A 17,086-nucleotide genomic window follows, 5' to 3' on the forward strand; every position below is an offset into this window, starting at 1 on the left:
GCTGTTGGGATTAGGGGTACGGCGCCTTAGACCTTTGCCTAGCCTAGGCCCGGGGTTTCCTCGGTCCTTTTGCGCTAGGGAGTCCCGCTTTTCCCGCTTTTTCATTTTCCCTCCATTTTACTTAAAAAAAAAAAAAAAAAAGAAAAGGCGAAAAACTTAATTTTCCCCCACCCTGTGTTTCTCCAGGCAAAGGCTGTGCTGCCTCGTCACCCACCCGACGACCCAAGGGCGCTTTTGCTGCAGGTTTTCGTCGCTCTACCTCGAGCCCTCTTCCTTGAGCGGCCGGTGGCCTACGGAGGCCTGGGCGACAGGCGAGCAGGGCTGGAGTTTCTCTTCATTCACGTACAAATCTTTCGCCTTTTACTAAAGATTTCCGTGGAGAGGAACGTTGACAAGTTCAACTTATTTTTTGAAGGCTTTGTCTTTGCAAAGCTGCTCTTTTGCTGGTGGAATGACAGAAGGTGTGTGGGCGTGAAGGCGGCCGGTCAGCGCCGTCCACTAGTCCGGATCCTCAAAAGGTAGGGCCCGTGGCCCGGCGCCTATTTCAGGTTATCGCTTCTCGGCCTTTTGGCTAAGATCAAGTGTAGTATCTGTTCTTATCAGTTTAATATCTGATACGTCCTCTACCCGAGGACCATATATTAAATGGATTTTTAGGCCTGGGAGTCGGAAGAGGGGCTTGCTCCGTCCACTCCACGCATCGACCAGGTATTGCATTGCCTCCTGGCACGGTGCACCCTCATAAACGGTCAAACGAAAGAGTAATTGACGAATGCTGGTGACTGGCCCCTGCTGGAAAGCTGTTGGGATTAGGGGTACGGCGCCTTAGACCTTTGCCTAGCCTAGGCCCGGGGTTTCCTCGGTCCTTTTGCGCTAGGGAGTCCCGCTTTTCCCGCTTTTTCATTTTCCCTCCATTTTACTTAAAAAAAAAAAAAAAAAGAAAAGGCGAAAAACTTAATTTTCCCCCACCCTGTGTTTCTCCAGGCAAAGGCTGTGCTGCCTCGTCACCCACCCGACGACCCAAGGGCGCTTTTGCTGCAGGTTTTCGTCGCTCTACCTCGAGCCCTCTTCCTTGAGCGGCCGGTGGCCTACGGAGGCCTGGGCGACAGGCGAGCAGGGCTGGAGTTTCTCTTCATTCACGTACAAATCTTTCGCCTTTTACTAAAGATTTCCGTGGAGAGGAACGTTGACAAGTTCAACTTATTTTTTGAAGGCTTTGTCTTTGCAAAGCTGCTCTTTTGCTGGTGGAATGACAGAAGGTGTGTGGGCGTGAAGGCGGCCGGTCAGCGCCGTCCACTAGTCCGGATCCTCAAAAGGTAGGGCCAGTGGCCCGGCGCCTATTTCAGGTTATCGCTTCTCGGCCTTTTGGCTAAGATCAAGTGTAGTATCTGTTCTTATCAGTTTAATATCTGATATGTCCTCTACCCGAGGACCATATATTAAATGGATTTTTAGGCCTGGGAGTCGGAAGAGGGGCTTGCTCCGTCCACTCCACGCATCGACCAGGTATTGCATTGCCTCCTGTCACGGTGCACCCTCATAAACGGTCAAACGAAAGAGTAATTGACGAATGCTGGTGACTGGCCCCTGCTGGAAAGCTGTTGGGATTAGGGGTACGGCGCCTTAGACCTTTGCCTAGCCTAGGCCCGGGGTTTCCTCGGTCCTTTTGCGCTAGGGAGTCCCGCTTTTCCCGCTTTTTCATTTTCCCTCCATTTTACTTAAAAAAAAAAAAAAAAAAAAAAAAAAGGCGAAAGACTTAATTTTCCCCCACCCTGTGTTTCTCCAGGCAAAGGCTGTGCTGCCTCGTCACCCACCCGACGACCCAAGGGCGCTTTTGCTGCAGGTTTTCGTCGCTCTACCTCGAGCCCTCTTCCTTGAGCGGCCGGTGGCCTACGGAGGCCTGGGCGACCGGCGAGCAGGGCTGGAGTTTCTCTTCATTCACGTACAAATCTTTCGCCTTTTACTAAAGATTTCCGTGGAGAGGAACGTTGACAAGTTCAACTTATTTTTTGAAGGCTTTGTCTTTGCAAAGCTGCTCTTTTGCTGGTGGAATGACAGAAGGTGTGTGGGCGTGAAGGCGGCCGGTCAGCGCCGTCCACTAGTCCGGATCCTCAAAAGGTAGGGCCCGTGGCCCGGCGCCTATTTCAGGTTATCGCTTCTCGGCCTTTTGGCTAAGATCAAGTGTAGTATCTGTTCTTATCAGTTTAATATCTGATACGTCCTCTACCCGAGGACCATATATTAAATGGATTTTTAGGCCTGGGAGTCGGAAGAGGGGCTTGCTCCGTCCACTCCACGCATCGACCAGGTATTGCATTGCCTCCTGGCACGGTGCACCCTCATAAACGGTCAAACGAAAGAGTAATTGACGAATGCTGGTGACTGGCCCCTGCTGGAAAGCTGTTGGGATTAGGGGTACGGCGCCTTAGACCTTTGCCTAGCCTAGGCCCGGGGTTTCCTCGGTCCTTTTGCGCTAGGGAGTCCCGCTTTTCCCGCTTTTTCATTTTCCCTCCATTTTACTTAAAAAAAAAAAAAAAAAGAAAAGGCGAAAAACTTAATTTTCCCCCACCCTGTGTTTCTCCAGGCAAAGGCTGTGCTGCCTCGTCACCCACCCGACGACCCAAGGGCGCTTTTGCTGCAGGTTTTCGTCGCTCTACCTCGAGCCCTCTTCCTTGAGCGGCCGGTGGCCTACGGAGGCCTGGGCGACAGGCGAGCAGGGCTGGAGTTTCTCTTCATTCACGTACAAATCTTTCGCCTTTTACTAAAGATTTCCGTGGAGAGGAACGTTGACAAGTTCAACTTATTTTTTGAAGGCTTTGTCTTTGCAAAGCTGCTCTTTTGCTGGTGGAATGACAGAAGGTGTGTGGGCGTGAAGGCGGCCGGTCAGCGCCGTCCACTAGTCCGGACCCTCAAAAGGTAGGGCCCGTGGCCCGGCGCCTATTTCAGGTTATCGCTTCTCGGCCTTTTGGCTAAGATCAAGTGTAGTATCTGTTCTTATCAGTTTAATATCTGATACGTCCTCTACCCGAGGACCATATATTAAATGGATTTTTAGGCCTGGGAGTCGGAAGAGGGGCTTGCTCCGTCCACTCCACGCATCGACCAGGTATTGCATTGCCTCCTGTCACGGTGCACCCTCATAAACGGTCAAACGAAAGAGTAATTGACGAATGCTGGTGACTGGCCCCTGCTGGAAAGCTGTTGGGATTAGGGGTACGGCGCCTTAGACCTTTGCCTAGCCTAGGCCCGGGGTTTCCTCGGTCCTTTTGCGCTAGGGAGTCCCGCTTTTCCCGCTTTTTCATTTTCCCTCCATTTTACTTAAAAAAAAAAAAAAAAAAAAAAAAAAGGCGAAAGACTTAATTTTCCCCCACCCTGTGTTTCTCCAGGCAAAGGCTGTGCTGCCTCGTCACCCACCCGACGACCCAAGGGCGCTTTTGCTGCAGGTTTTCGTCGCTCTACCTCGAGCCCTCTTCCTTGAGCGGCCGGTGGCCTACGGAGGCCTGGGCGACCGGCGAGCAGGGCTGGAGTTTCTCTTCATTCACGTACAAATCTTTCGCCTTTTACTAAAGATTTCCGTGGAGAGGAACGTTGACAAGTTCAACTTATTTTTTGAAGGCTTTGTCTTTGCAAAGCTGCTCTTTTGCTGGTGGAATGACAGAAGGTGTGTGGGCGTGAAGGCGGCCGGTCAGCGCCGTCCACTAGTCCGGATCCTCAAAAGGTAGGGCCCGTGGCCCGGCGCCTATTTCAGGTTATCGCTTCTCGGCCTTTTGGCTAAGATCAAGTGTAGTATCTGTTCTTATCAGTTTAATATCTGATACGTCCTCTACCCGAGGACCATATATTAAATGGATTTTTAGGCCTGGGAGTCGGAAGAGGGGCTTGCTCCGTCCACTCCACGCATCGACCAGGTATTGCATTGCCTCCTGGCACGGTGCACCCTCATAAACGGTCAAACGAAAGAGTAATTGACGAATGCTGGTGACTGGCCCCTGCTGGAAAGCTGTTGGGATTAGGGGTACGGCGCCTTAGACCTTTGCCTAGCCTAGGCCCGGGGTTTCCTCGGTCCTTTTGCGCTAGGGAGTCCCGCTTTTCCCGCTTTTTCATTTTCCCTCCATTTTACTTAAAAAAAAAAAAAAAAAGAAAAGGCGAAAAACTTAATTTTCCCCCACCCTGTGTTTCTCCAGGCAAAGGCTGTGCTGCCTCGTCACCCACCCGACGACCCAAGGGCGCTTTTGCTGCAGGTTTTCGTCGCTCTACCTCGAGCCCTCTTCCTTGAGCGGCCGGTGGCCTACGGAGGCCTGGGCGACAGGCGAGCAGGGCTGGAGTTTCTCTTCATTCACGTACAAATCTTTCGCCTTTTACTAAAGATTTCCGTGGAGAGGAACGTTGACAAGTTCAACTTATTTTTTGAAGGCTTTGTCTTTGCAAAGCTGCTCTTTTGCTGGTGGAATGACAGAAGGTGTGTGGGCGTGAAGGCGGCCGGTCAGCGCCGTCCACTAGTCCGGACCCTCAAAAGGTAGGGCCCGTGGCCCGGCGCCTATTTCAGGTTATCGCTTCTCGGCCTTTTGGCTAAGATCAAGTGTAGTATCTGTTCTTATCAGTTTAATATCTGATACGTCCTCTACCCGAGGACCATATATTAAATGGATTTTTAGGCCTGGGAGTCGGAAGAGGGGCTTGCTCCGTCCACTCCACGCATCGACCAGGTATTGCATTGCCTCCTGGCACGGTGCACCCTCATAAACGGTCAAACGAAAGAGTAATTGACGAATGCTGGTGACTGGCCCCTGCTGGAAAGCTGTTGGGATTAGGGGTACGGCGCCTTAGACCTTTGCCTAGCCTAGGCCCGGGGTTTCCTCGGTCCTTTTGCGCTAGGGAGTCCCGCTTTTCCCGCTTTTTCATTTTCCCTCCATTTTACTTAAAAAAAAAAAAAAAAGAAAAGGCGAAAAACTTAATTTTCCCCCACCCTGTGTTTCTCCAGGCAAAGGCTGTGCTGCCTCGTCACCCACCCGACGACCCAAGGGCGCTTTTGCTGCAGGTTTTCGTCGCTCTACCTCGAGCCCTCTTCCTTGAGCGGCCGGTGGCCTACGGAGGCCTGGGCGACAGGCGAGCAGGGCTGGAGTTTCTCTTCATTCACGTACAAATCTTTCGCCTTTTACTAAAGATTTCCGTGGAGAGGAACGTTGACAAGTTCAACTTATTTTTTGAAGGCTTTGTCTTTGCAAAGCTGCTCTTTTGCTGGTGGAATGACAGAAGGTGTGTGGGCGTGAAGGCGGCCGGTCAGCGCCGTCCACTAGTCCGGACCCTCAAAAGGTAGGGCCCGTGGCCCGGCGCCTATTTCAGGTTATCGCTTCTCGGCCTTTTGGCTAAGATCAAGTGTAGTATCTGTTCTTATCAGTTTAATATCTGATACGTCCTCTACCCGAGGACCATATATTAAATGGATTTTTAGGCCTGGGAGTCGGAAGAGGGGCTTGCTCCGTCCACTCCACGCATCGACCAGGTATTGCATTGCCTCCTGGCACGGTGCACCCTCATAAACGGTCAAACGAAAGAGTAATTGACGAATGCTGGTGACTGGCCCCTGCTGGAAAGCTGTTGGGATTAGGGGTACGGCGCCTTAGACCTTTGCCTAGCCTAGGCCCGGGGTTTCCTCGGTCCTTTTGCGCTAGGGAGTCCCGCTTTTCCCGCTTTTTCATTTTCCCTCCATTTTACTTAAAAAAAAAAAAAAAAAGAAAAGGCGAAAAACTTAATTTTCCCCCACCCTGTGTTTCTCCAGGCAAAGGCTGTGCTGCCTCGTCACCCACCCGACGACCCAAGGGCGCTTTTGCTGCAGGTTTTCGTCGCTCTACCTCGAGCCCTCTTCCTTGAGCGGCCGGTGGCCTACGGAGGCCTGGGCGACAGGCGAGCAGGGCTGGAGTTTCTCTTCATTCACGTACAAATCTTTCGCCTTTTACTAAAGATTTCCGTGGAGAGGAACGTTGACAAGTTCAACTTATTTTTTGAAGGCTTTGTCTTTGCAAAGCTGCTCTTTTGCTGGTGGAATGACAGAAGGTGTGTGGGCGTGAAGGCGGCCGGTCAGCGCCGTCCACTAGTCCGGACCCTCAAAAGGTAGGGCCCGTGGCCCGGCGCCTATTTCAGGTTATCGCTTCTCGGCCTTTTGGCTAAGATCAAGTGTAGTATCTGTTCTTATCAGTTTAATATCTGATACGTCCTCTACCCGAGGACCATATATTAAATGGATTTTTAGGCCTGGGAGTCGGAAGAGGGGCTTGCTCCGTCCACTCCACGCATCGACCAGGTATTGCATTGCCTCCTGGCACGGTGCACCCTCATAAACGGTCAAACGAAAGAGTAATTGACGAATGCTGGTGACTGGCCCCTGCTGGAAAGCTGTTGGGATTAGGGGTACGGCGCCTTAGACCTTTGCCTAGCCTAGGCCCGGGGTTTCCTCGGTCCTTTTGCGCTAGGGAGTCCCGCTTTTCCCGCTTTTTCATTTTCCCTCCATTTTACTTAAAAAAAAAAAAAAAAAAAAAAAAAAGGCGAAAGACTTAATTTTCCCCCACCCTGTGTTTCTCCAGGCAAAGGCTGTGCTGCCTCGTCACCCACCCGATGACCCAAGGGCGCTTTTGCTGCAGGTTTTCGTCGCTCTACCTCGAGCCCTCTTCCTTGAGCGGCCGGTGGCCTACGGAGGCCTGGGCGACCGGCGAGCAGGGCTGGAGTTTCTCTTCATTCACGTACAAATCTTTCGCCTTTTACTAAAGATTTCCGTGGAGAGGAACGTTGACAAGTTCAACTTATTTTTTGAAGGCTTTGTCTTTGCAAAGCTGCTCTTTTGCTGGTGGAATGACAGAAGGTGTGTGGGCGTGAAGGCGGCCGGTCAGCGCCGTCCACTAGTCCGGATCCTCAAAAGGTAGGGCCCGTGGCCCGGCGCCTATTTCAGGTTATCGCTTCTCGGCCTTTTGGCTAAGATCAAGTGTAGTATCTGTTCTTATCAGTTTAATATCTGATACGTCCTCTACCCGAGGACCATATATTAAATGGATTTTTAGGCCTGGGAGTCGGAAGAGGGGCTTGCTCCGTCCACTCCACGCATCGACCAGGTATTGCATTGCCTCCTGGCACGGTGCACCCTCATAAACGGTCAAACGAAAGAGTAATTGACGAATGCTGGTGACTGGCCCCTGCTGGAAAGCTGTTGGGATTAGGGGTACGGCGCCTTAGACCTTTGCCTAGCCTAGGCCCGGGGTTTCCTCGGTCCTTTTGCGCTAGGGAGTCCCGCTTTTCCCGCTTTTTCATTTTCCCTCCATTTTACTTAAAAAAAAAAAAAAAAAGAAAAGGCGAAAAACTTAATTTTCCCCCACCCTGTGTTTCTCCAGGCAAAGGCTGTGCTGCCTCGTCACCCACCCGACGACCCAAGGGCGCTTTTGCTGCAGGTTTTCGTCGCTCTACCTCGAGCCCTCTTCCTTGAGCGGCCGGTGGCCTACGGAGGCCTGGGCGACAGGCGAGCAGGGCTGGAGTTTCTCTTCATTCACGTACAAATCTTTCGCCTTTTACTAAAGATTTCCGTGGAGAGGAACGTTGACAAGTTCAACTTATTTTTTGAAGGCTTTGTCTTTGCAAAGCTGCTCTTTTGCTGGTGGAATGACAGAAGGTGTGTGGGCGTGAAGGCGGCCGGTCAGCGCCGTCCACTAGTCCGGACCCTCAAAAGGTAGGGCCCGTGGCCCGGCGCCTATTTCAGGTTATCGCTTCTCGGCCTTTTGGCTAAGATCAAGTGGGCGGGACAGCGATCGACTCCTGAGTGTTGCAAGACTTTTACCATCGTGGTACTAGTCACAAGCACTTAGGAGAATATTGCACTGTTCTACTGTTGGGGAAGAGTCTTGTGTGGTAGGCTTCATTTCCTGCTTTTACGGGACTCCAGTTTTTTTTCTCTTTTTAGGTGTTTCCAGTCTATTCAGCCCTAAAAGAGGAAAAACAACCACCAGGTAAGTGCAATTCAATTCAATTCTTTTCTTTTAGAATTTTAGCATTGGTTTTACTATTTATTGTTTTAGTGTTTTTAGTTGCTTGGTAGGCTGTTGGTGCCTCCAAGCATGTCGGCTCCTCGTGCCGGCATGCGGAGGCACCACAGCGTGCGTTTTCTATTTAAATGGATGGATGGCAAACTTTTGAGCATGTCCAGATTGGACTTCTGAAGGAAGCTCATCCAACAAACTTTAAACTTTAAACCAGAAGAACTGAACAGTTTACTGACTCTGCATGGAAATAAGGGATTTGATGTTAGCTTCCGCTCTGCTTCCTTGCTAAGAGATTTCTGGCTCAGATATGAAAATGAAAAAGACCAGTTCTCCATGTTCAGCCTCGAGAAACTCTCTGATAATTCACACAAAGTTGTGTTTGCCAGGATGTTTAATGAGACTGTGACTGGAGAGGACATTAGTACATGGCTGGGTAGATTTTGCACGGTGAAAAGCCCACCAGTCAAGGTAGTTGATGAGGATGGCATTTGGAACTGCTCGTGGAGAGTTCCCATTAAACAATGGGAAGACCCGAGCAGTTACCTAGGCCTCCGGCAATTGCCATCATTGATTGTGTTGGGAGAAAACCGAGGCTACATTTTTTACCAAGGTATGCCCAAGCTTTGCCGCAAATGCGGCAAGTTTGGACACCTTGCGGAAGCGTGTCAGGAAATCGTGTGTGGGAAGTGCAGAGAGATTGGGCACACTTATGAAGAGTGTCCCAATGGCAGGAGGTGTAATCTTTGTGGAGACTGTGACCATCTTTACAGAGATTGCCCTAAATCGTTTGCCAACAAGCTAAAAGCTAACAAAATGGCTGCCCGCCAAGACCCTGAAGACAAAGGGGAGGAGGCGGGCCAAGAGGTTTTGGCGGGAAATTCAAATCCTCAGCCAGCCTCAGGAGTGGGCCAAGTTGTGGAGGGCGGAGCTAACATTCATGTAGAGTTGGAGCAGGTATCAGAGGTCCCTCCCTCCGAGCAACAGAGAGAGGAAGACAATGATGGTGATGAGGAAGACTCAACCCCTTCCTCTATGGAGACGGTGCCGGAGGTGAGCGTGACGGCTAGTGGAGTGGGGGAGCTGACTCTCTCACTCCCTAGTGCTCAGGTGCCAAAGAGACCTGCGGGATCTCCTCTGCCAGACCTGGCAGAGAAGAAACAGCGGGCCACAGAGCGGTCAGGTAGCTCCTCATCGGAGGACCTGAACCGGCTGTGGTCCGCTGGATCCCCTAATGAGGTATCCTTTCTGCGCCTCCAGCTGAAATCATCCACGCCGAAAAGCATGCTAGAGCAGTGCTCAGCATGCCGGGACGCGCGGGACACCTGCGACCCCTCACACTTCACATTAATGAAGATCAAGGAGGAGCAGGTGTCACAAGAAATAGGGTGATTTTAACCGGCTTTTAACCGTATCTCTGTGGTTTTAATGTTTGGGTTTTAAAGATCACACCTGTTTTTAACCTATAGTGCTCATGTCTCTTACGATCTCCACCATCAATGTGAGAAGCGTGAGAGCACCGTTGAGAGCACAGAGTGTTCTGTCCCTTTTAAATGACTTAAAGTCAGATGTGTTTTTACTGCAAGAGTGTGCTTTGCCGTTCTTGAAATCATACAGAGATTGGGAGCAGCGGTGGGCTGCGGGTCCCTCTCTCTGGAGCGGCTCGCACTACAGCCGAGCCGACGGTGTTGCCATTTTAATCAGAAACCCCAATATCTTGGTGAAGGGCAGCACGGTGGTGAGAGACGGACGGGCGCTTTTAACTAATCTGACGTTTTTAGGAAGGGATTTTAACATTCTTAATGTGTATGGTTTTAATGATAAAAATGACAGGCACGATCTTTTAGAGGACCTGCAGCCCCACATGCTGGGGAGGGTTCCTTTAGTGGTGGGAGGGGATTTTAATTGTGTTTTAACAAAGCAAGACAGAAGGAGAGTAGGGGAAGATTTTAAACTTGACAAAACATCGGTTTTATTGCAGGGTTTAGTGAGAGATTTTAACTTAGTCGACTGTTTTAAGAAAGTGCATCCAAGGGAGGAGGGCTTCACCTGGTTTAGTGGTGATGGCACCAGAGCCTCCCGAATCGACTATGTTTTTACAAGAGACTGCCCGCCAACCGATGCTACATTGACCCCCCTTTTCTTTTCAGATCACGCTATGCTTTCCTGCACTCTTTCCTTCCCAACCCAGGTGACCGTAGGGGGAGGGCTGTGGAAGCTGAACTGCTCCCTGTTGCAGGATGAGGAGGTGGTTAGGTGCTACAGGGAGCGGTTCAGCTCCTGGCAGACCCTCCAAGACTTTTATGACTCTAGGGCACAGTGGTGGGAGATGGTGAAAGACAGGACAAGGACGTTTTTTAAAAAGGTAGGGAAAACTAAAAAAGATAAAGAAAAAAGGTGCATGATGGGGCTGCAGAAAAGACTACAGAGGTATTTTAATCTTTTAAATAAAGGTTTTGATTTTAGTGAGGAAATTAAAGAAGTAAAAAGGGAAATGTCTGTTTTAACTGAAATAAAGAGTAAAGGAACTATTTTAAGAAGTAAAGAAAGAGAGATAGAGGAAGGAGAAAGATGTACACGGTACTTTTTCAAGAAAATAATATCAAAAGGGGGAGGAATAACAAAATTAATAGAAGGAGGAAGGGAGATTAACAAGATGGAGGAGATTGTAAAAACTGTGGAAAGTTTTTATGATAATCTATATGATGTAAAAAGTGTACACAAAGAAACAATGGAGGAGGTTTTAAGTTCTTTAGACAAATTTTTAAACAGTAAGAGGGTTTTAACAGAAGATTTTACCATTTTAGAAATGACAAAATGTCTTAAAGGTTTTAAAAATGGAAAATCTCCGGGAGAGGATGGACTCCCCGTGGAATTTTATACAACATTTTGGGACATTTTAGCTACGGACCTCTTGACTGTTTTTAAAGAATTTGAAAGACTGGACCGACTTCCAGACAGTTTTAGGGTAGGGATAGTTTCTTTATTGCACAAAAAAGGTGACAAGACAGACTTAAGAAACTGGAGACCTATTACTCTTTTAAATTTTGACTGTAAGCTTTTTAGCAAACTTTTATCCATATTACGATGGCGCCGCGGATGGCAGCCTCGGCACAGCGCTCTCTGCTTTTTTCTTTGTTTTTGTTTATTTTATGTGTGTTTTGTCATGCAAACCCGATAACATACACCAGGGAAGAGCTGCTTAACATCGGGCAGCTTACCGCTAACAGTTTCTCGCCAATATTTACAAACTCGGATAGTTTTATGGACATTTTTGTTTGTGGAGCAGCGGCTCTATGCGCGGCATGGAGGAGACGCAGACGGGGAAAGCGCGCCGGTGCGCTAGTGAAACTCAGACAGCGAGGATTTCGAACTGCGCTTCCATCGATTCACTTGGCGAACCTCCGCTCTCTAAACAACAAAATGGATGAGCTGCTTCTCCTGAACAAAATTAAAAGAGACTTTGCACATTCCGCTGCACTTTGTTTTACTGAAACTTGGCTCAGCGAATCCGTTCCTGACAGTGGATTACTTCTGCCGGGCTTTCATCTACACCGAGCGGATCGTGTAACGGGACTCTCAGGTAAAACTAAAGGCGGTGGAATATGTTTTTACATCAATGAAAACTGGTGTACAGATGTCACAGTATTAAACAAACACTGCAGCCCGCATTTAGAAACATTGTTTATTAACTGCAAGCCGTTTTATTCACCGCGGGAGTTCTCCTCCTTTATCTTGGTCGGTGTTTACATCCCACCTCAGGCTAATGTGGATGCTGCACAGAAAAGCCTGGCTGACCAGATAACCTGTTTGGAGCAGAAATATGCGGACTCGATTTTTATCATACTTGGGGACTTTAACAGGGCAAAACTGAACCACGAACTTCCAAAATACAGACAACACATTAATTGTCCCACCAGGGGCAATAATACATTGGACCACTGCTACACTGTAATTAAAGATGCGTACCGCTCTGTGCCCCGTGCAGCTCTGGGACATTCTGATCACTGCTTGGTTCATCTTGTTCCGACATACAGGCAGAAACTAAAATCAGCTAAGCCTGTGGTTAAAACTGTGAAGAAGTGGACCAGTGAGGCAAAGCAGGAACTACAGGACTGTTTTGACTGTACTGATTGGAGTGTTTTTGAGTCTGCAACCGACAGCCTGGATGAACTCACTGACACTGTGACATCGTACATTAGCTTTTGCGAGGAGGTTTGTGTGCCCACCAAAACCTTCTGCAAATACAACAACGACAAACCATGGTTTACAGCCAAATTAAGAAAACTCCGTCAAGCAAAGGAGGATGCCTACAGAAGTGGGGACAGATCCCTGTACACGCAGGCCAGGAACATGCTGAACAAAGAGATCAGAGTCGCCAAAAACAGCTACACTCAAAAGCTGAAAAACAGGTTTTCAGCCAACGACTCTACATCAGTATGGAGAGGCCTGCAAGAGATAACCAACTACAGGAGATCACCCAACCCCATTGAGGCAAACAAAGACCTGGCTGATGACCTTAATGTTTTCTATTGTAGGTTTGATAAGGAAACATTCACACCCACCCTTCACCCCTGCACATCAACAGCCCATATCACACCTTCAGCTATCACCACACATTCTTCCATGGATACACAATCTGCATTACAAATAGGTGATATGGACGTGAGGCGACTTTTCCAAAGACAAAAAACCAGGAAGGCACCAGGCCCAGATGGAGTCTCACCGTCATGTCTCAAAGCCTGTGCGGACCAACTGGCTCCTATTTTTACAAAGATCTTCAACGAGTCACTGGAGCTGTGTGAAGTCCCATCCTGCTTCAAACGCTCCACCATCATCCCAATCCCCAAGAAACCCTCCATCACAGGACTTAATGACTACAGACCGGTTGCCTTAACATCTGTGGTCATGAAATCCTTCGAACGACTGGTTATGACACATCTGAAGAACATCACTGGCCCCCTGCTGGACCCTCTCCAGTTTGCCTACCGGTCAAACAGGTCGGTGGATGATGCAGTCAACATGGGATTGCACTACATCTTAGAACATCTGGACAGCCCACGGACTTATGTAAGAATCCTTTTTGTGGATTTTACTTCTGCATTTAACACCATCATACCAGAACTCCTTGACTTCAAACTGTCTCAGCTCAGTGTGTCCCCCGCCATCTGTCAGTGGATCACCAGCTTTCTGACAGACCGGACACAACAGGTGAGGCTGGGGGATATTACCTCTGACATAAGAACAGTCAGCACTGGTGCACCACAGGGCTGTGTCCTCTCTCCACTGCTATTTTCTCTCTACTCTAATGACTGTACCTCTACAGACCCAACAGTGAAACTTCTAAAGTTTGCAGACGACACTACGATCATTGGACTAATCCAGGATGGAGATGAGTCTGCATATCGGCAGGAGATTGATCGGCTGGTGCTCTGGTGCAGTCAGAACAACCTAGAGCTGAACACACTAAAGACTGTAGAGATAACAGTGGATTTTAAAAGGAAACCTTCGACACTGCTCCCCATCACCATATTCAACAGCACTGTGTCTACCGTGGAGACCTTCAGGTTCTTGGGAACTACTATTTCCAATGACCTAAAGTGGGAGGCCAACACCAACTCCATCCTCAAAAAGGCCCAGCAAAGGATGTACTTTCTGCGTCAACTGAGGAAACACGGTCTGCCACAGGAGCTGTTGAAACAGTTCTACACCGCAGTCATTGAATCTGTCCTGTGCACATCCATCACAGTGTGGTTCGGTTCAGCCACAAAACAGGACAGATGCAGATTGCAAAGAGTGGTGGATAGAGCAGCAAAAATCATCGGTGCTCCTTTGCCTACCCTCCAGGACTTATACACAACAAGGACCAGAAACCGGGCAGAAAAAATTATCACAGACTCTGCACACCCTGGACACGAACTCTTTAACCTCCTACCCTCTGGCAGGCGCTACAGAGCCCTGAACACTAAATCAAACAGACACTGTAACAGTTTCTTTCCAAATGCCATCAAACTCATTAATAACAAAAACTGAACTACTGTTTACTGTTGTTTACATGCCACACTGCACTTTATACATGCTGTATAATACCGTAACTGCATCTTACCTTACTTTACTATTTATCTTACACTGTTTTTATATTTTCTGTACATATGCAAATTCTGCTGAACATGTAAATTTGTACATTGTCTACATAGTCTTGTCTGTATATTGTATTGTTGTAAATTGTAGAGAGCTAACAACAGCCGGAAACAAATTCCTTGTGTGTGTAAACATACTTGGCGAATAAAGCTGATTCTGATTCTGATCACGACGAATGTCAACAGTTTTGGAGGACGTGATCCACCCGGATCAAGTCTGCGCCGTCCCAGGAAGGAGGATCACGGACAGCCTAGTGCTGATCCGAGACGTCATCTGTTTTGCGAGAGACAGAAACATTCGATTATTAGTCCTAAATTTAGATTTTGAGAAAGCTTTTGATCGGGTCTCGCACCAGTACCTGTTCCAGGTACTGCAAAAGATGGGTTTCCCAGGGAGGTTTCTAGAGTGGGTGGGATTGCTGTATAAATACATCAACAGCAAAGTTCTTGTTAATGGGCACCTGACAAAAGCGATCAATATTCGCTCTGGCGTTCGTCAGGGGTGTCCGTTATCCCCACTCCTGTTCGCGGCTTGTATTGAGCCGCTGGCGCAGATCTTGAGAAGGGATGAATGGATCAGAGGATTTGACCTGCCAGGCGGACTGACGGCGACCTGTACATTATACATGGACGACGTTACGCTTTTATGTTCGGACGTTTTAGCGGCCCAGAGAGCATTGGACTTGACTGACTGGTACGGACGGGCCTCGGGCGCTAAGCTCAATCGGAGCAAGTCCGAGGCCCAGCTCTTTGGGCCGTGGGGAGACATACAAACCGACCTGGACGTGGATTTTAAAGAAACTGATATTAAAATTTTAGGCATCAAATTTGACAGAGAGGGAGGTGGACGGGGTAACTGGACTGACGTGTTAGGGAAAGTCAGGCAACGACTGGGGTTTTGGGGACTGAGACGAATGACAATCGAAGGCAAAGTTTTAATATTTAAATCTGTGATTTTACCTTTGCTTTTATTGTTGTGTTCTGTTTTTAGTCCCCCCAGACCTTTTATTTTACAGGTGGAGAGAGCGGTTTTTTATTTCCTGTGGGGGTCCAAGTGGGAGCGACTCAGAAGAGAGGTGGTGAAGAAAAGACCAGACAATGGAGGGAAGGGGCTCCCAGACCCCCACCTGTTTTTAACCAGCAAATTCACCGCACTACACATTACCTATGCGACGACCCCATCCAGAGAGAACAAGACGGCCAGCATGGTGAAATTCTGGATGGGGTCGTACCTGAGAAGATTGCGCATTTTAAAACCTGATCTTAGAACCCCAGTGGCTTTTAATTTGTCAAAAGAATATGATTTTATTAGAAAGTTTTTAAAGAAGTTTGATTTAGAAATGGAGGATGTCACCATTTTAACTAACGCTAAATCCATTCTCTCTGTTGTGCAGGACCGGGAAGAAGTGAGTCCCGTCCCAGGCCTCACTCTGAGTGAGGCCAGAAGAGTGTGGAGGAACGCGGCCCACCCCGCCCTCCCGAACAAACTAAAAGATCTGACGTGGATGGCGGCTCATGAGATCCTCCCGGCCAGGGCCGTGATGCACTCCCGGGGGATGGCAACGAATCCCACGTGCCCACGGTTTGGGTGTGGCGAGCCAGAAACCGTGCGGCATGTGCTCTGGGAGTGCAGCGTGGCGAGGGACCTGTGGGCCAGAACCGGCCCGCTACAATGCCCGAGCCTACCAGCAGGGGAGGTCCACCCGCGAGTTTACCGGCTAGCGGTGAACGGGGTGGGTCAGGGTGTCGAAAAATTGCCAGCCGCCGAGTTCACTACGCTCTGGCTCACCCTTACCAGCGTGACAGCCGCCTTGTGGACCTCCCGCGACCTGCTGGTGGGGAAGCGAGTGACGGTGCCCCTGCACGCGTTGGAGCGGCTGGCAACATCGTCGCGGCAGGAGGCGCTGCGTGTCGCCAATCGGAGGAGGGGGCTGGGGTCACACGCAGGGGGGTCCAGACCACCACGGGCGATGGCTCCCGTCAATGCACCGCCAATTGATCACGAGAAGGACGGAGCATCGGGCATAGGGTGAGGATCTCCGCTGAGCTGCAGAACGTGACACCGGACTCGACGGAGTCGGAGGAGCGGGGTGGTGCAAGGAGGACGAGGACTCACCCCGGTCCTGCAAAGAGGAGCATGTTTTACCTGCGTTCTTTTACCGGACTTTTATTGGACTTTTTAAACCGATATTATTCTTCACTTTTAAAACCAGATGAACTTTTAACATACGAGAAATAAAGCTTTTAAATGTTCTTTTACCTGCGAATATTTTATGTAAACAAAAGCTTATATCAATTGTGAAAAGTATGTTTTATTGTTTTTTTATGTGAAGATGTGTATTAATTTTTGAAGGGAAAATTATTTTACATTTTGAATGAAAATTGTTTTAATTTTTGAATGGAAAATGTTGTAATGTAAGAAATGGTGACAATAAAACTTTTTCGAAAAAAGGAAAAAAAAAAGAAAAAAAAATCTGTTCTTATCATGGCGGAAAGCGACGTGAGAGGGCCGGCCCGGGTGGCGCGGTTGAAAAACTCTGTGAGAGTGGAAGTGCAACAGGAAGCAGCTCAGAAACGTCATTTGGATTTCTGCTTGGAATATCTTGTGAAGGAAGTTTTTCAAGGACTGCTCAAAGTACCACTGCAATCAGTTCTGTGCCTGCAGGACTTTACAAAAGCTGGATTTATGGATGTTACGTTCAGGGACATGACGACGTGCCTGGAGTTTGTTGCAACCTGGGATAGACACCAGCTTCACCCAGTGTTGGAGGGTCTCAGGGTAAGAGCATTATACATTTGGGAAGACATCCCAGTGACGGTCCATATGTATAACCCTTTTGTAGAGGAAGATGACATTAAGCAATTTCTGAAGAGATATTGCCTAAAAGTGGAAGGGGGACTGAAAATAATAAATAAATTTGGCATCTG

At 48.8% G+C, this 17,086-nt stretch overlaps 19 non-coding genes across 19 annotated transcripts; all 19 read left to right on the forward strand.

The window, feature by feature from the left end:
* Positions 1–319: 319 nt before the first annotated feature.
* LOC134312839 (U5 spliceosomal RNA) lies at positions 320–434 on the forward strand. Its single transcript, XR_010011755.1, has one exon. It is a non-coding gene; the product is annotated as a U5 spliceosomal RNA (small nuclear RNA).
* A 117-nt stretch (positions 435–551) lies between these two features.
* On the forward strand, positions 552–742 carry LOC134313300 (U2 spliceosomal RNA). Its single transcript, XR_010012186.1, has one exon. It is a non-coding gene; the product is annotated as a U2 spliceosomal RNA (small nuclear RNA).
* A 375-nt stretch (positions 743–1,117) lies between these two features.
* Positions 1,118–1,232, forward strand: LOC134312840 (U5 spliceosomal RNA). Its single transcript, XR_010011756.1, has one exon. It is a non-coding gene; the product is annotated as a U5 spliceosomal RNA (small nuclear RNA).
* A 117-nt stretch (positions 1,233–1,349) lies between these two features.
* On the forward strand, positions 1,350–1,540 carry LOC134313435 (U2 spliceosomal RNA). Its single transcript, XR_010012316.1, has one exon. It is a non-coding gene; the product is annotated as a U2 spliceosomal RNA (small nuclear RNA).
* A 379-nt stretch (positions 1,541–1,919) lies between these two features.
* Positions 1,920–2,034, forward strand: LOC134312841 (U5 spliceosomal RNA). The gene has a single exon (XR_010011757.1). It is a non-coding gene; the product is annotated as a U5 spliceosomal RNA (small nuclear RNA).
* A 117-nt stretch (positions 2,035–2,151) lies between these two features.
* Positions 2,152–2,342, forward strand: LOC134313301 (U2 spliceosomal RNA). Its single transcript, XR_010012187.1, has one exon. It is a non-coding gene; the product is annotated as a U2 spliceosomal RNA (small nuclear RNA).
* Positions 2,343–2,717: 375 nt separating this feature from the next.
* On the forward strand, positions 2,718–2,832 carry LOC134312842 (U5 spliceosomal RNA). Its single transcript, XR_010011758.1, has one exon. It is a non-coding gene; the product is annotated as a U5 spliceosomal RNA (small nuclear RNA).
* A 117-nt stretch (positions 2,833–2,949) lies between these two features.
* Positions 2,950–3,140, forward strand: LOC134313452 (U2 spliceosomal RNA). Its single transcript, XR_010012332.1, has one exon. It is a non-coding gene; the product is annotated as a U2 spliceosomal RNA (small nuclear RNA).
* Positions 3,141–3,519: 379 nt separating this feature from the next.
* Positions 3,520–3,634, forward strand: LOC134312844 (U5 spliceosomal RNA). Its single transcript, XR_010011760.1, has one exon. It is a non-coding gene; the product is annotated as a U5 spliceosomal RNA (small nuclear RNA).
* Positions 3,635–3,751: 117 nt separating this feature from the next.
* Positions 3,752–3,942, forward strand: LOC134313302 (U2 spliceosomal RNA). The gene has a single exon (XR_010012188.1). It is a non-coding gene; the product is annotated as a U2 spliceosomal RNA (small nuclear RNA).
* A 375-nt stretch (positions 3,943–4,317) lies between these two features.
* On the forward strand, positions 4,318–4,432 carry LOC134312845 (U5 spliceosomal RNA). The gene has a single exon (XR_010011761.1). It is a non-coding gene; the product is annotated as a U5 spliceosomal RNA (small nuclear RNA).
* A 117-nt stretch (positions 4,433–4,549) lies between these two features.
* LOC134313303 (U2 spliceosomal RNA) lies at positions 4,550–4,740 on the forward strand. Its single transcript, XR_010012189.1, has one exon. It is a non-coding gene; the product is annotated as a U2 spliceosomal RNA (small nuclear RNA).
* A 374-nt stretch (positions 4,741–5,114) lies between these two features.
* LOC134312846 (U5 spliceosomal RNA) lies at positions 5,115–5,229 on the forward strand. Its single transcript, XR_010011762.1, has one exon. It is a non-coding gene; the product is annotated as a U5 spliceosomal RNA (small nuclear RNA).
* A 117-nt stretch (positions 5,230–5,346) lies between these two features.
* LOC134313304 (U2 spliceosomal RNA) lies at positions 5,347–5,537 on the forward strand. The gene has a single exon (XR_010012190.1). It is a non-coding gene; the product is annotated as a U2 spliceosomal RNA (small nuclear RNA).
* A 375-nt stretch (positions 5,538–5,912) lies between these two features.
* Positions 5,913–6,027, forward strand: LOC134312847 (U5 spliceosomal RNA). The gene has a single exon (XR_010011763.1). It is a non-coding gene; the product is annotated as a U5 spliceosomal RNA (small nuclear RNA).
* Positions 6,028–6,144: 117 nt separating this feature from the next.
* On the forward strand, positions 6,145–6,335 carry LOC134313306 (U2 spliceosomal RNA). Its single transcript, XR_010012192.1, has one exon. It is a non-coding gene; the product is annotated as a U2 spliceosomal RNA (small nuclear RNA).
* A 379-nt stretch (positions 6,336–6,714) lies between these two features.
* On the forward strand, positions 6,715–6,829 carry LOC134312848 (U5 spliceosomal RNA). Its single transcript, XR_010011764.1, has one exon. It is a non-coding gene; the product is annotated as a U5 spliceosomal RNA (small nuclear RNA).
* Positions 6,830–6,946: 117 nt separating this feature from the next.
* LOC134313307 (U2 spliceosomal RNA) lies at positions 6,947–7,137 on the forward strand. Its single transcript, XR_010012193.1, has one exon. It is a non-coding gene; the product is annotated as a U2 spliceosomal RNA (small nuclear RNA).
* A 375-nt stretch (positions 7,138–7,512) lies between these two features.
* On the forward strand, positions 7,513–7,627 carry LOC134312849 (U5 spliceosomal RNA). The gene has a single exon (XR_010011765.1). It is a non-coding gene; the product is annotated as a U5 spliceosomal RNA (small nuclear RNA).
* The last annotated feature ends 9,459 nt before the right edge of the window (positions 7,628–17,086 follow it).

Source organism: Trichomycterus rosablanca, chromosome 4 (assembly GCF_030014385.1).
Source record: "Trichomycterus rosablanca isolate fTriRos1 chromosome 4, fTriRos1.hap1, whole genome shotgun sequence".
NCBI classification, from domain to species: Eukaryota; Metazoa; Chordata; class Actinopteri; order Siluriformes; family Trichomycteridae; genus Trichomycterus; species Trichomycterus rosablanca.